Raw genomic sequence first — 15,168 nt, 5'->3', positions numbered from 1 at the left:
GTAGTGATATCTCATGTGGTTTTATTTTACATTCTCCTAATGACTAACAATGTTGAGCATCTTTTCATGTGCACGTCTGCCATATTCATCTCTTCTGTGGTGCAGAGTTTGTTCAAATCTTTTGCCCCTTTTAAAAAAATCCCCATCCTGGGATTAGTGTGTGTAAGGCCAACTGGCCCGAGGCAGGGGAACACAATCAGATTCACAGGTTGCATCAGACCGAAACTCTCCGGACCACCCAGTTCCAGAAACTGACCTGGAGACATTCCGGACCACCCCAGTTCCAGTAACTGACCTGGGGACTTTGCACCCAGCCCAGCCTTCCCGCCTTTCGAGGGGCGGGACTAACGGTCCCCCAGGATACCCGAAAAGACCACCAAATAAGGAATACCCTGCGCCCTCCCAGATTCACCACACCCCTTTCCCTTCTTCCCCTATAAAATCTTGCCCAACCCTCGCCCGGGTGCGACTTCTCTGGCCCCTTTCTCTCGGGCCGGTGAACCTCGCCGGGGAGCGCTCCCTAATTAAAGCTCACTTGAAGCTTTCCTCTGTTTCGCGGTGCCGTTTGTTTGTTAAGATCCGACCTTACAGTGTGCTCCTTGATTAGGTCCCTGGCTCCTCTCTAGAAGTGGCTCTCAGTCTGTTCTCTACAGTTCTTGGTTCTGCTCTCTGGGAAATTCTTCCTTTTCCAACAGCTCCCTGGGTTAATTTGAAGAGCATCTTGCAGAGAGTATTGAGGAATATACACTGCTTGGTGGCCGATCAGCTTTCTCTGTCCCATAGATAATTGGGAAAATCTCTGCCTAGGATGATGACGCTTTTGCCAATACATAGCTCTCAAAAACATTTTGGATTTTCAATTTGTGTGTTTCTAGTCAATTCCATGTGACAAATGCTTACTCACAATGCTTTCTGACATGTGCCTCTTTCTATAGACTCGATTAACTTCTGGTAATTTGGGACATCATGATTTTGTGGGGTTGCACCCTTACTCTTTCTAGGAACATTTTTGTCAGGTGAAATGATCCATGGTCTTGATTTGATTATTGCCCACAAACTGTGTTTTTATTTAAGATTCTTAATTTTTTAAATCTTTTATTGGCTGGAGAGGTTGGAGATAGCGTTTTATTTTTCAACCTAGCAAGCTCTGGACTCTGTATTCCCCCTAACTCTTGCTTCCCAAACTGGCCAGTTCTTTTCTGAGCACATCTCTTTCCTGTAGTAGTAACATTTCAACTTTATCCAGCAGCAAGAAAGTCATATTTTTGACATTTTGTCTTTAGATGTCTTCCCCCAACTCTAAAAGTTCATTAGACACATTTTCTGCTATTTATATCTTCATACACAACTCTCTTGTTAAATGTTTCTCACTACTTAACACAGGCTGCCTTTTCTTGTCTCCTATAACAGTTTCCCCCCTGTTTCCCAGCCTCCTGTAAATGTTTTGTTGCTGCTTATTGACTGGTCCCAAATTCAGTGACTTGTATTGCAACCTCCCACTTTCAGCACCGATTACTGTATTGGTCTGCTATTACTGCAAAACGACTCAGCCCCAAACTCAGTAGCTTAAAACAACTATGATTTCTTAAAGTGGTTTTTAAAAAGATTTTATTTTATTTTATATATTATTTGTTGACTTTGGCTGCACCGGGTCTTCGTTGCAGCATGTGGGATCTTTTTTTTCAGTCGCGGCATGCCGACTTCTTAGTTGCGACCTGCATGTGGTAGCTGGTTCCCCGACCAGGGATCGAACCTGGGCCCCCTGCAGTGGGAGTGCAGAGTCTTACCTACCGGACCACCAGGGAAGTCCCGAAAAAAACAATGATTTATCTTCGCTCGTGTCTGCAGGTCAGCTAAGCTGGGCTCAGCTGGGCAGCTCTGCTTCAAGCTGTGGGTCCAGCTGGGTCTGGCTCCTCATGACAGGTTGGGCTCAGGTCTGCCCATGTGTTTTCATTTTGGGGCCCAGCTGAAGTGATGGTAGCTAACCAGGGGAAGCTCTTCTCATGGAATACAGAGATGTAAGAGATGAAGCCTCACTGTGCAAGCATATTTCATGCTTTTGCTTCTGTTATTTCTGTTAACATCACACTGGCCATACAAGTCACATGGCTGAGCCCACAGTCAAGGGGTAGGAAGGTGTACTCCAGTTCTAGTGAGGGAGACATGCAAAGTCACATGGAAAAAGGACACAGGGAGGGGTGAAGAATTAAGACTGATAACTCAATATATCATCGTTACTCTGATACTGGGATGAGAAGAGCTCAGAGGGGCCTATCCAGGAAAGAGGGGGTAAAGAGGAAGGATGAAAGGGATAGAGAGGTCTGCAAGTTGATGAGAGTCCTGGGAGCTTTATGATGTGGCCAGTGAAAAATCTCTGGTGCAGGAAGCCTGAAAGTTCATTTAAGATAAAGGATATTTAATATGTGAATTTAAGTTTTTTGCTTGGATGCTTGTGATGTTAACCCCACCCCCTGTCATCCTAGACTTTCAATAATGGCTGTTAGACCCACAAAAGCCCTGCAGGAGTGGTGTGTGTGTGTGTGTGTGTGTGTGTGTGTGTGTGTGTACATCAAAGGAAGGGTCAAGTTCCTTTGGAGACAACGACAGAAATAGAACAAATTCAGCATAGGCTGGCATTTAGATCCAGGGGTAACTAGGAAAGGTACACCCTGGATACTTTCAGGCATCTTGGAAACACACTGAGATCTCCACAGGAGAAGAGGTGGTGGTTTTAGCTGGTCATATTTGTCTTTTAAAGGCCTAGGAGTCTAGCTGAAATCTGGGTTATAACTGGGAGGATCAATATCTAGTCCAAGGGAAGTTGAATAGCACCTGCAATAGCCTTCACACTCACTCTTCAGGCATTTACTCTGTAGGAGGCACTGTGCTAAGCACTTCACATTTATTCTATTAAATATTTACAATTCCATGCGGTAGGTGATGCTCTTATCTCATTCTATGCATGAGGAATCTGGAGCTCTGGCAGAAGCACAAGCCAGATTTTATCATCTGGGAGAGGGAGCCCCCAAAAGTTCTGCCCCTAGGTACTGAAGGCAGGGTCTGGAGGTGGGGCATGTGGAGCTGAGAGGGGACCCCTGGCACTGGTCAGTGGGGGGCACACTGCCCTTTGACTGCTCCTCGTAAGGCTCAAGCTCGGACCACTGATGCTTTAGTAGCCTCATGAACAGACTGGCCCCAGCTCTCCCCCTGCTCCCTCTAATATCTTTTTTTTTTTTTTTCCCCTGTGGTACGCGGGCCTCTCACTGTTGTGGCCTCTCCCGTTGCGGAGCACAGGCTCCAGACGCGCAGGCTCAGCGGCCACGGCTCACGGACCCAGCTGCTGCGCGGCATGTGGGATCTTCCTGGACCGGGGCACGAATCCATGTCCCCTGCATTGGCAGACGGACTCTCAACCACTGAGCCACCAGGGATGCCCTCCCTCTAATATCTTTTCATTATGCTCTTAACAGTCACTGTGTCTGCAAGTGTCCACTAAAAACTTTGAAATAGTATCCACTTTTGGAGAATGTGTTCCCCCAGCTAGGCTGCTGGGCTCAGAGAAGTGAAGGGACTTGCCCAGGGTTACACAACTGGTATGAGGCAGAGTGGATATGAGAACTTAGCCAGATGGATCTCCCCTTCCAAGTTCATGAGCTCTGTATTAGTCAGCTGGGGCTGCCATAACAAACTACCACAGACTGGTGGCTGAAACAACAGAGATTTATTTTCTCACAGTTCTGAAGGCTGGAAGTCCAAGATCATGGTGTCAGTGGGTTTAGTTTCGCCTGATGCCTCTCTCCTTGGCTTTGCTAATGGCCACCTTCTGGCTATGTCCTCATAGGCAAGTGCTCCTGGTGTGTCTGTATATCCTAATGTCCTCTTCTTATAAGGACATTATATGAAGAGCCTACTCTAAGGGCCTTATTTTAGCTTAATCACCTCTTTAAAGCCCTATCTCCAAATACAGTCACATTCTGAGTCCTGGGGGCTAGGGCTTCAACATATGAATTTTGGGAGGACACAATTCAGTCCATCTAACCACTGCTTCAAGGTAATGCTACCTACCCCTGCCTCCAAGACCCACAGACCTGTAGAATGTGGCCCACTCTCCACCGTGGTACAGATCTGGCCACTGAGACATGAAGAGGAAAAGGGACTAGCCAGGTTCACACCGACAGGCAGGAGCAGAGCTGAGATGTGACCCAGATATCTGAGTCTCCCAAAGGTGCTCAGCATCCATGCCCCCATTTCCCACCAACAGGAAGCTGACTTTCCTTGGGGACTTCACCACCTGCCCCATTCTCACCCGATGGTTTGAGGGGATTCAGCTCCAGAGATGAACCTTGATTACCTTAAGCCAATCAGCTTATCCTGTTTTCCTGCCACCATGGTGTGTGCAGGGGCAAGCCTGTGACCTTATCTGGACACCCCTGTACTTGTGGGGGAGTTCCCAGAAGAGACTCTCTTTTGTGGGGTGGTATGGGAGGAGGAGAGGTCGAGAACTATTGTAGCCATTTTATTGCTATGAAAGGAAGGCCTGTAGTTGCAGGGGCCCCTGTGAGGGGGCTGAAAATGAACTTGACAGCAAGAAAGACATACAAGAGAGCCAGAGACAAATCAGTTTCTTAGTGAGAGCCTGTTTTTAGCCTCACAGGATCAGGCTCCTGTGAACTCACATGTTCTCTTTATTCTTTGTCAGCTTGAGGCTTTGCTTTTATTTTGTTTTGCTTTTTTACAATCAAGATAGTCTTAATTGACACACAGACTGGGAGGGAGTTACTGGGGGCAGCGGCTAGAGGTGCCATTTATCTCTTCTTCCCTCCAGGGTTCTGTGTGCACATGTATCAGCAGGAGTTCAAAGCCACAAGGAATAGAAATGGAGTCTGGCTGATTTCAGCAGAAAAGGAATTCACCAAAAGGGTATGGGCGGCTCACATACTCCCTGGGAGGGCTGGAAAATCAGGCTCGGTGACTACACAGCTGTGCCCACAATCAGGTCACAGAACTGGAATGGCTAGGATGCTGCTGCCACCCCCCAAGGCCAGCACCATGGCCACTGCTGACTGACACCCCAGTCTGTGCTGTTGCTGCCCTTGCTGCCTTGGAAGTCGATCTTGCTACAGTGGCTGCCGCTGCCTCACCTGAGCCACTAGTGACCCATTCAGAGTCCTCTGGCTGTCTGAGCCTGGTCCTGTGGCTGCTTCCTATCTGCAAGGGAGGCCAGGAAAGTGACTACCTGGCCTTTGGGGCTTCTTGAGTGGGAGATGGGCTCTTTCTCCCTCCAAGCCTCATAAAATGGGGCATTCTTCAAACAGAAAGGATGGGGGGTCCATGCAGGCCAAATGTTCAATATGGGGCATAAGGAGCTGAGATCAAACGGGAACAATAGCTTTAGCTACATTAGTGGCAAATCTGAGTTGGAGAAGGCAGCTCCATCCTGGGGTCAAAATGGGGCTTCTGACTCTTCCCTCTCTCAACTGACTAATTGTCTCTCCCAGCTGTGGGGGAGTGTTTAGACCAGGCAGCCCTTTCCCAAGGGCAGGGATGTTCCGCCTTGCTGAGATACCACATGGCAACAGGAGCAGAAACAAGGATGAGCTGTTCTTGAGGGCAGGCCCAGGGGGAGGGCTGTGTCTGAACTTGACCTGGACCCTGCCTCACCACACAGATGAGGGAGTGGAGAGGAGAATGGGAAGGGTCTTGTTTCTAATGCTGTTACCTCCTTGGGGAATGGATGAGAATCTCCTTCCCCAAATGGTAATAAAGTCAAAAGAAATTGTGGTGGGGTGGGAGGGGGCAGGGACAGTGATAACTTTCCCAGGGTCAGTGATGCAAAGTCAGGTACCTACGGGGACCAGGAGGATGATGCAGACAACAGAAGCGGGCTAGGCATTCACACATTAAATGTATAAGAATACATATTCTTAACTTCCACACAGATGCATACACCCTCTTATTTTTCCTTAAATATTTGGTCTCCTCTGTGTATGTTTTGTTTTGCTGCTTTTGATGGACACATGGCATGCTGGCTCTCTTCCATTTGGTCCTTCCTGCATATCCTCTCTTTGCCTCCCATGCTCCCCAACTCTGTGTCCAGGAGGCTGAGCTATATGGGAGGTCTGGGAGGACTCCTTTGTCTTCTGGCTTCCAGATGGTGTGGCCCATGGGGAGCACCAGAGGAGAATGGAGGCAGGGAGGACAGACACTGGAGGAGTCTTTTCCAGGCTCTGTCTATGTGGAGTAACCCTGGGCTAACTGCAGCCCGTGACCCAGCCTCAGCTCCATCAGCAGCGCTTTCTCTCCAGGCCCCCTCCCCACATCCCTTCAGATTTAGGGTTGTAACACTCCCCAGTGTTTGTAGCACTGGGTGCTGTAGCACTCTCTGTTGCTTTTCCTAAACTCTGTCCATACCTTTGTAAATAACCCCATTACTAAACTCTCCTCAACTACCCAGCTTTGAGTGTGTCATCTGTTTCCAGCTGGTACCCAAAAAGATGCATATGGAATCAGGGACTGTTTCTCTACTGAAAAAAAAAGGAAAAAAAAGAAAAAAAGAAAGAAAGAAAGCAACAGCTCACCTGCAACAGCAAACAGGATTTGAGTAAGTCTCAAACTCCTGACTGTGAGGGAGACAGTAGGGAATGGTAGGGATTGTGACAAACTGGAAAGCACGTGACCTCTCAAAACTCCAGTCTTTTATTTCCATGACAACGACAGTTCCATGTGGTCAATTCTTCCCATTTTTTTTTTCTTTTTTTTTTATAAATTTATTTATTTTTAGCTGTACTGGGTCTTCGTTGCCGTGCATGGGCTTTCTCTACTTGCGGCGAGCAGCGGCTACTCTTTGTTGTGGTGTGCAGGCTTCTCATTGCGGTGGCTTTTGTTGCAGAGCACAGGGTCTAGGTGAGCAGGTTTCAGTAGTTGTGGCTCATGGGCTCTAGAGCGCAGGATCTGTAGTTGTGGCGCATGGGCTTAGTCTCTCCATGGCATGTGGGATCTTCCCGGACCAGGGCTTGAACCTGTGTCCCCTGCATTGGCAGGTGGATTCTTAACCACTGTGCCACCTTTCCCATTTTTCAAAAGTAGCAAAGCATCTGGATTTTAAGTGAGATCTCTTGATTTTTTTTTTTTTTTTTTTTTTTATTTTAAATATTTTAAAATGCTGGGCAGGCCAAATGAAACACTTCCACATGGTGACCTCTAGGCTGCATCACTTCACAATAGCAATGATTCAGACAGCTCTTTACAGTTTATAAAATATCTTCCATAACTCAGGATAATTTCACAAGCAGCCTAGCCTGTTGGTTTGCCATTATACCCTCATTTTGTAAATGGGGAAAATGAGGCTCAAGAGAGGGAGAGGGATTTGTCCAGGTCTCCTAATGCAAGGACCATGAGCACAGGAGTCCAGTCCCCTGGCCTGGCCTGGCCAATGATTCTCAACTGAGGAGTGGGGGTCAGGGGTCACACCAGCAGAGAGTGTGTGAGCCAGGGAAGTTTGTGTCGTCTGAGGAGCTAGGCTCGACATACCTATTATCTGTTTCCCTAGTTCAGCCCCCAGCTAGTACTTGCAAGATGTAAGGCAAATATGAGATTAAAAAAAGGTTAACATCAAATAGCTTGGCGGTTCCTTAACAAATTAAACAGAGAATTACCATATGACTGAGCAATTCCGTTCCTAGGTATATATCCAAACAACACTACTCACAACAGCCAAAAGGGAAAAAACAACCAACATGTCCACAGACAGATGAATGGATAAGCAAAATGTGGTCTGTCCACACAGTGGAATATGACTAGAAAGGAATGAAGAACCGACACAGGCTACAAACTGCATGAACCTCAAAAACATGATGCTAAGTGAAAGATGCCAGACACAAAAAGTCACATGTGTATAATCCTATTTATATGAATTTTTTTCTTTTTTGGCCATGCCACGTGGCTTGCAGGATCTTAGTTCCCCAACAAGGGATCGAACCTGTGCCCCCTGCAGCGGAAGCGCAGAGTCCTAACCACTGGACAGCCAGGGAATTTCCCTGTATGAAATTTTTTAAATAGGCAAATGCATACAGACAGAAAGTAGATTAGTGGTTGCCTAGGGCTGGGGAGGTGTTGGGGGGAAAGGGGAGTGACTGTCAATGGGTATGGGGTCTCCTTTTGGAGTGATGAAAATATTCTGGAACTAGATAGAGATGGTGGTTGCACAACACTATGAACGGACTAAATGCCACTGATTTGTATATTTTTAAATAGTTAATTATATGTTCTGTGAATTAAAAAAAAAAAGATTGACACACTCCCTTAGACTGTCAATTCCTTCTGTCTCTGGGACAGAATATTAACCTTTGGTTTGTATGTTTGACAAATTCTGCTGGACAAATGTCACAGGTACCACCGGAATTCAGGGAGTATATCCACAGATGCAGACAGTGGCAGCTCTGTGCTGATCACCCACATCTCCCACGGCACAAAGGTGCCAGGAAAACAGTGAGAGCTGAGTAGAGAGATTTTATGAATGAATAAAATGATATCTCTTTAAGACACTGGGTGGCAGTGGGGGGATACAGAGGCAAGTAAAGATGGGAGCAGAAAGCCAGTGCTTCCTGGAGGGCTTGGTTGAGGGGCAGAGAAATGCTACCCGCCCTCTTGGGACAGTCCTGCAATAAGTATTTATGGAATAGCTTCTATGTATGCAATCTGGACCATGACGTGGGCAGATGGGGTCCCTTGTGGAGCAGGGAAAGATCAATGGGAAAGGCACTAAGGAACTAACAACAGCATGCCAGCCCGGACTGCTGTACGCGGGCCTCTCACTGCTGCGGCCTCTCCCGTTGCAGAGCACAGGCTCCGGACGCGCAGGCTCAGCGGCCATGGCTCACAGGCCCAGCCGCTCCGTGGCACGCGGGATCTTCCCAGACCGGGGCACGAACCCGTGTCCCCTGCATCGGCAGGCAGACCCTCAACCACTGTGCCACCAGGGAAGCCCAGATCTCTTGATTTTTAAATGTTGGCTTGAATATTTAGAAATCATGATGTGAGGCAGGTAGACAATCAATAGGCTGAACTTGGCCCTAAGAAGCACCAATTTTCAGACTGTACTCTCAGCGCACAGCATCCTGCCAAGTCCCAAGCCCTACTTGATAAGAAGAGTCTATGGGGAGAAGCGCTATCTGCAGGCCATCAGGAGACCCTCAGGGCCCTGGGGGTGGGGAGGAAGCCTGGCCATGCCCCGTCCACCAAAAAGGCTTAGCAGAGGAGCCCAAAAGCTTCTAAGTTCTGGAGCTTATGGCCTTGCAGTGCCTGCCTGGTCCATCATGTCTAATACGGTGTCAGCAGAAAATAGATTAAATCCACTAGGCTATAATTTGCAAATGAAACATTTTGTGGCAGTAACTGAACAGAGCATTATGTTTTAATCGGGTTTTTAAAATGTTGTTTTAAAAATCATTTTATTGTGCAGAAGCTGGTATCCTACGAGCTATAATTCCTTAACTAACAGTATGCTAATGCACTACCCTCTAGTCTAGATGTCCTTACCAGCCGGGGTGTTTGTCTTGATGCTCTTAAACCTATATGTTTTCAGAGTAGAAGTGTTACACTACCTTCCAGCCACTCAAATGGGGAACCCCGGCAGCAGCTTCTCTACAGGGACTGCCTTTCACCCTGGCTTTGAGAGAGAAACAAAATGATTCATCTTTCCTTCATTGTATCTATCATCTATCTATCAATCTGTTTATTTAACAAACTGTTGTATATTGCTATGTTAGTGCTTTGCAAACATTAGTCCCACAAATTCTCCTACCAACTCCTTGCAGGAGGTGCTATTCTTATCTCTATTTTTACAGATGAGCAAATCGAGGCACAGACAGGTGAAGTAACTTGTGGGAGGTCACACAGCTGGTAAGTGATGGAGATGGAACCTGGCTCCTGAGTCCATACTCTGAACTACCCAGCTGTGTCACTTCTTTCTGCCTCTGGCCCAGCTCCTGAAGCCCTCAGCTTATTTATCTTTCTGCTCTCACCTGCTACCCATCTCTCATCCCTTAGATATTCATTTACTCTTTTGTTTTATGGACACTGAGTGTCTGCTGTGTGTCAGGTCCTGTGCTAAATGTTGGGGACCCCCACACTGAGTTGTCCCAATATAGCCCCTGCCAAGTGGGGCTCACAGTGTAGAAAGGGACACAGCCTAGCAGCCAAGTATCCCTTGAGATAAAGGAAGTGCATACAGCCCTGAGACAGCCTATGAACACCGCTGTTAGAATTAGAAAAAGATGCTCCTTGCTCCAGTCACTTTACCGCCATCTGTGGGAAAACAGTTTTATGAAGATGCACATCTATGGGAATTCCCTACAGTCCAGTGGTTAGGACTCCACACTTCCACTGCAGGGGGCACAGGTTTGATCCCTGGTCTGGGAACTAAAAGATTGCAAGCTGCATAGTGTGGCCAAAAAAAAAAAAAAAAAAAAAGATGCGCATCTATAATAACTGTTAATTCGAACTTGCCCTCCAAGCTGTGCACCACCTTCGCAACTGTATGTGATGGGCCACATAAAGTGAGCCATGGTGGCCAGAGGTTAGGGGGAGTGCCCACCCAAATCTGGAGAAACTGCCAGAGCGACTTCCTGCTTGAGGTTGAGATTCAAAGGTTGAGTAGGAATGAGTGGGTGAGGAGTGGGGACTGTGCTCTAGGCGGAGGGAGGGGCATGTGAGAAGAGCCGTGGATGGCTTTGTGCTGTGCCAACGTAGCTAGGCTGGAACTACATTTCCCAGAATGCCCTTCCTCATGTGCCCTGGGATGGGGTTGGCTCCATGGGAGCTTTAGGTGAGTTTAGGAAGGCAGAGATGAAGCAGCAGCCTTGGCTAGTCAGGAGCTGTTGCAGCTCACACATGTAGATGCAGGGGCAACAGACTTAGAAAAACCACTTGCCCAGCTCCTAAGGTCAAGGTCAAATCTCTATGTTAAATCCCTTAAAATAAAATTGCTCCTAGAATCTCTGCTTCTCTGAGCAAAGTGATTAATGGAAAGACTAACAAGAGATAGGGCTGGAAGGGATAGGCAGGGGTTAGTTAGATGGTGAAAAGTCCTGGGGTCATCGATGTGTTTGCTTTTTCTAAAGTTGAGATAGGGAATTCCCTGGCAGTCCAGTGATTAGGACTCAGTGCTTTCACTGCCGTGGTCCCAGGTTCAATCCCTGGTGGGGGAACCAAGATCCCCGCAAGCCACACGGTACAGCCAAAAAAAAGAAAAGTTGAGATATAATTCACGTACCATAAACTTTATCCTTTTAAAGTGTACAGTCTCATTATTTTTAACATTTTCATGAGGTTGTGCAACCATCACCGCTATATAATTCCAGAACATTTTCATCACCGCCAAAAGAAACTCTGTACCGTTAGCAATCATTCTCCATTCTTTCCTCCCATGAGCCCCTGGAAACCACTAATCTACTTTCTGTCTCTTTGGATTTGCCTGTTCTGGACATTTCATACACATGAAGGCCTTTTGTGTCTGTCTTCTTTCACTTAGCATAATGTTTCCAGGGTTCATCCATGTTGTCACATGTATTGGTATTTCTTTTTTATTGCTGAGTAATATTCCATTGTATGGAATATTACATTTTGTTTATCCATTCATCTATTGATGGACGTTTTGTTACCTTTTGGCTATTATGAATAATGCTGCCATGAACATTTGTGTACAAGTTTTTGTGTGGGCAACATATGTTTTCAGATCTCTTGGGTATATACCTAGAAGTGAAATTGCTAGGTTGTATGGTAGCTCTGTGTTTAGCTTTTTGAGGAACTGCCAACCTTTTCTGCAGTAGCTGCACCATTTCACGTTCCTACCAGCAAATGTATAAGAGATCTAATCCCTGTACAACCTTGCCAACATTTGTCCTTTTTATTGTAGCCGGACTTGTGGACGTAAAATGTCTCATTGTGTTTTTGGTTTGCATTCCCCTAGTGATGAATGATATTGAACATCTTTTCATATCCTTGTTGGCCATTTGTAGACTTATTTAGAGAAATGTCTGTTCAGATCCTTGGCTATTATGAAATTGGTTTATTCGCCTTTTTATTGTTGAGTTGTAGTAATTCTTTATATTCTGGATACTAGACACTTAATAAATATGTGATTTGCAAATATTTTCACTTTCTTGATAGTGTCCTTTGAAGCACAGAAGTTTTAATTTTGACAAAGTCCAATTTATCTATTTTTCCTTTGGTTTCTTATGCTTTGGTGTCATATCTAAGAAACCATTGCCTAATTCAAGGTCATGAAGATTTACACCTATGTTTTCTTCTAAGAGCATTAGGTCTCTTCCATTTAGGTCTTAGATCAACTTTGAGTTAATTTTTGTATATGGTGTGAGATATTCGTTTGCATGTGGATATCCAGTTGTCCCAGCACCATTTGTTGAAAAGATTAAACTTTCCCCCATTGAAATGTCTTGGCACCCTGTTGAGAATTAGTTGACCATAAATATATAAGTTTATTTCTGGGCTCTCAATTCTATGCCATTGAACTGTATGTCTATCTGTGTGCCAGTAACTGAAGGGCTTTAGACAGAGGAGTGACACACCTATTTTGTATTTTAAGACTGAGGGGGGAGAGACCTATGAGGTCTCCACCTACTGCAATTGTCCACGTGAGAGCTGTTTAAGGGATGGCTGTGGATATTTAGAGGAAGGGGCAGATTCAAGGGCTATTTAGGAGGAAGAATGAACAGTGAGCTCTGGAACTGTCCAACTTGGGTTCAAATCCCAGCCTTGCTGCACATGCATCATGTATCCTTGGACAAACAGCTTGATTCCCCAGCCTCAGTTTCCTCAGCTGTAAAATGGGGATAATAACACAGGCTTCAGAGCAATGTTGCAGGGACTCAACAAGAGAGCCTGTAAAGCCCTCAGTACAGTGCCCAGTGCCTAAAATGTGCTCAGTAAACATTAGGAGGGGAGGAGAGGGGGGTTGGGGCAGAGGAGCCACCAAGGTTCCCCAAAGTCCTCCAGTTCCTGGTTCCAGATCCTCCTGAGGCCTGCACACCATGTGTATGGCTGTAAATGGTGGAATTAGAGGTCCCGTTTCATTTTTTCCCCTATGGAGACCCAATTGCCTCAAAATCACTTATTGAAAACTCGCTCCTTTTCCCACTGCTCTGCAGGGCCACCTTGTCATTTATCACATGCCCGTGTGTGTGTGTGTGTGTGTGTGTGAGGATCTGTTACTGGGCCCTCCTTCTGCTGTCTTTGTCCTTGTGCTGAAACCATGCCGTCCTAATGAATTAATAAGATAATTAAATAAAATTAATAATGATTAAATGATAAAATTAATAATATAATAATAATTAATAATAATTAATAAAAGCTTTGTCATAAGTCCTGACAGCTGATGCCTGCTGTTCTTGAGTGTCTTAGCTATTCTTGGTCTTGGTTTTCAGAAAATGCAGGTCAAATCTTGTCACTCACAGTCTTGACTCCTTCAGTGGCTCCTTAAAAGGAACTGAGGCCGGGGATTGAGCCAGGTGTCAGGAAGCACAGGAACAGGGCCCGAGTTGCTGCTGGAACCCGGCAGTGTTCTTTCTCCACACCCAAGCAGCTCCACTCTCTCCAGCTTCCCCTCTTTCTCCTGTCTTTATTATAGAGATCAACTTCCCCCTCTGGCTACTTTCTGTGAGATTTGCCGATTACCCTGAACCTCCACAAGAAAAGGGCAGCCAGGAGCTGACCCAGCAAGCAAGACTCCTCCCCCTTTCAGAGGGGGTGTGTGTGGGAGGGATTATCTTCTCAAACATCAATCATTTTATCCTGGGACACTGTTCATTACTTAGAATAAATAAAGCCATGCTTCATTGCCTCCAATCCTGCCCTCCCCCCGTATCCATACCCTTTGCCATTTAACTTGTAGTCCTTCGCACTAAAGGGAGAGATTACTCCCCATCCTTGCCTGGTCTTGGCCATGTGATACAAGGGTGGAAGATGCCTCTTGTGCTTCCCCTTACCCTCTTGTGCTCGGCAGCCATAGCCTGCTGGTCCAAGGAGGATGAGAGAGGGCTTCCCTGGTGGTGCAGTGGTTGAGAGTCCGCCTGCCGATGCAGGGGACACGGGTTCGTGCCCCGGTCCGGGAACATCCCACATGCCGCGGAGCGGCTGGGCGCGTGAGCCATGGCCGCTGAGCCTGCGCGTCCGGAGCCTGTGCTCCGCAACGGGAGAGGCCACAACAGTGAGAGGCCCGCGTACCGCAAAAACAAAAAACAAAAAACAAAAAACAAGGAGGATGAGAGGCATGTGGAGGGACCACAGAGGCCCCTTCAGCCTCAAGCAGAGCAGCCCAGGGGAGCCCAGCCTCACTCAGCCAGACCCAGCCCACCTGTGGGTGTGTGAGTGATAACGAACAACTGTTGTTTAAAGCCACAGGGTTTTAGGGTGGTCTATTAAGGAGCAGTGACAAACTGGTACAGGATAAAATGGAAAATGTGCCGTGGACTGGATGTGGGAGGATATCACCATGGGGGTTGCTGGCCCAATCTGCATCGTGGGAATGTGCCTCACCAACCTGGTGCCACAGGTGAATTTAATGTTCAGGGCTCTGTGATACCTTGATCCCCAAACAGCCATTCATACAAAATTGTTTCCTTCTATCAACAGTCAGAACGAAAAAACTGCACTGTGAGTGCAGGTGGGTGGGGGCATGCAAACACAGTATTGATTCAAATATAAGATAAGGTTATGGTCATTGAAAAAGCTTTAAAGCATTAATAGCTAATAATTGTTCTGTGGTTATGAGATGTCAAATCATGGGCTAAACATCCCAGCCCTGAGTCCTGTGCCCAGCACAACACCTGCGATGGGTACCCATGACAACTCGAATTCAACATGGCCAAAATCTTCCTCCATTGCATAGATTTGGAGAGGGTGGGAGAATCACCTAGGGGAACTCTCCAAATGCCCTGGCCTAGGCTTCAGCCCAAGAGACTCGAATGTGCAAACGGGATGGAGAACCTCGTCTAATCCACTCAAGGAAGTCATCTCTCCTTGGCCAGAGCAATTAATTCAAGTAGCCAGGTCTGAAGTAATAAAGCCATGGCATTCTCCAGGCCACAGCCACTGGTACAGAATTGGGCACAAAACCCACTTTAGACCAATGCAACATGAGGGTAAGTTTAC

General features: G+C 46.7%; 1 non-coding gene across 1 annotated transcript; it reads right to left on the bottom strand.

Moving 5' to 3' along the window:
- Window positions 1–1,732: 1,732 nt before the first annotated feature.
- Window positions 1,733–1,805, bottom strand: TRNAG-CCC (transfer RNA glycine (anticodon CCC)). Its single transcript has one exon. It is a non-coding gene; the product is annotated as a tRNA-Gly (tRNA).
- Window positions 1,806–15,168: the final 13,363 nt, after the last annotated feature.

The sequence above is a fragment of the Lipotes vexillifer genome, unplaced genomic scaffold (genome assembly GCF_000442215.2).
Source record: "Lipotes vexillifer unplaced genomic scaffold, Lipotes_vexillifer_v1.1 scaffold98, whole genome shotgun sequence".
Lineage (NCBI taxonomy): Eukaryota > Metazoa > Chordata > Mammalia > Artiodactyla > Lipotidae > Lipotes > Lipotes vexillifer.
This window is presented reverse-complemented; position numbering and strand designations above follow the sequence as displayed.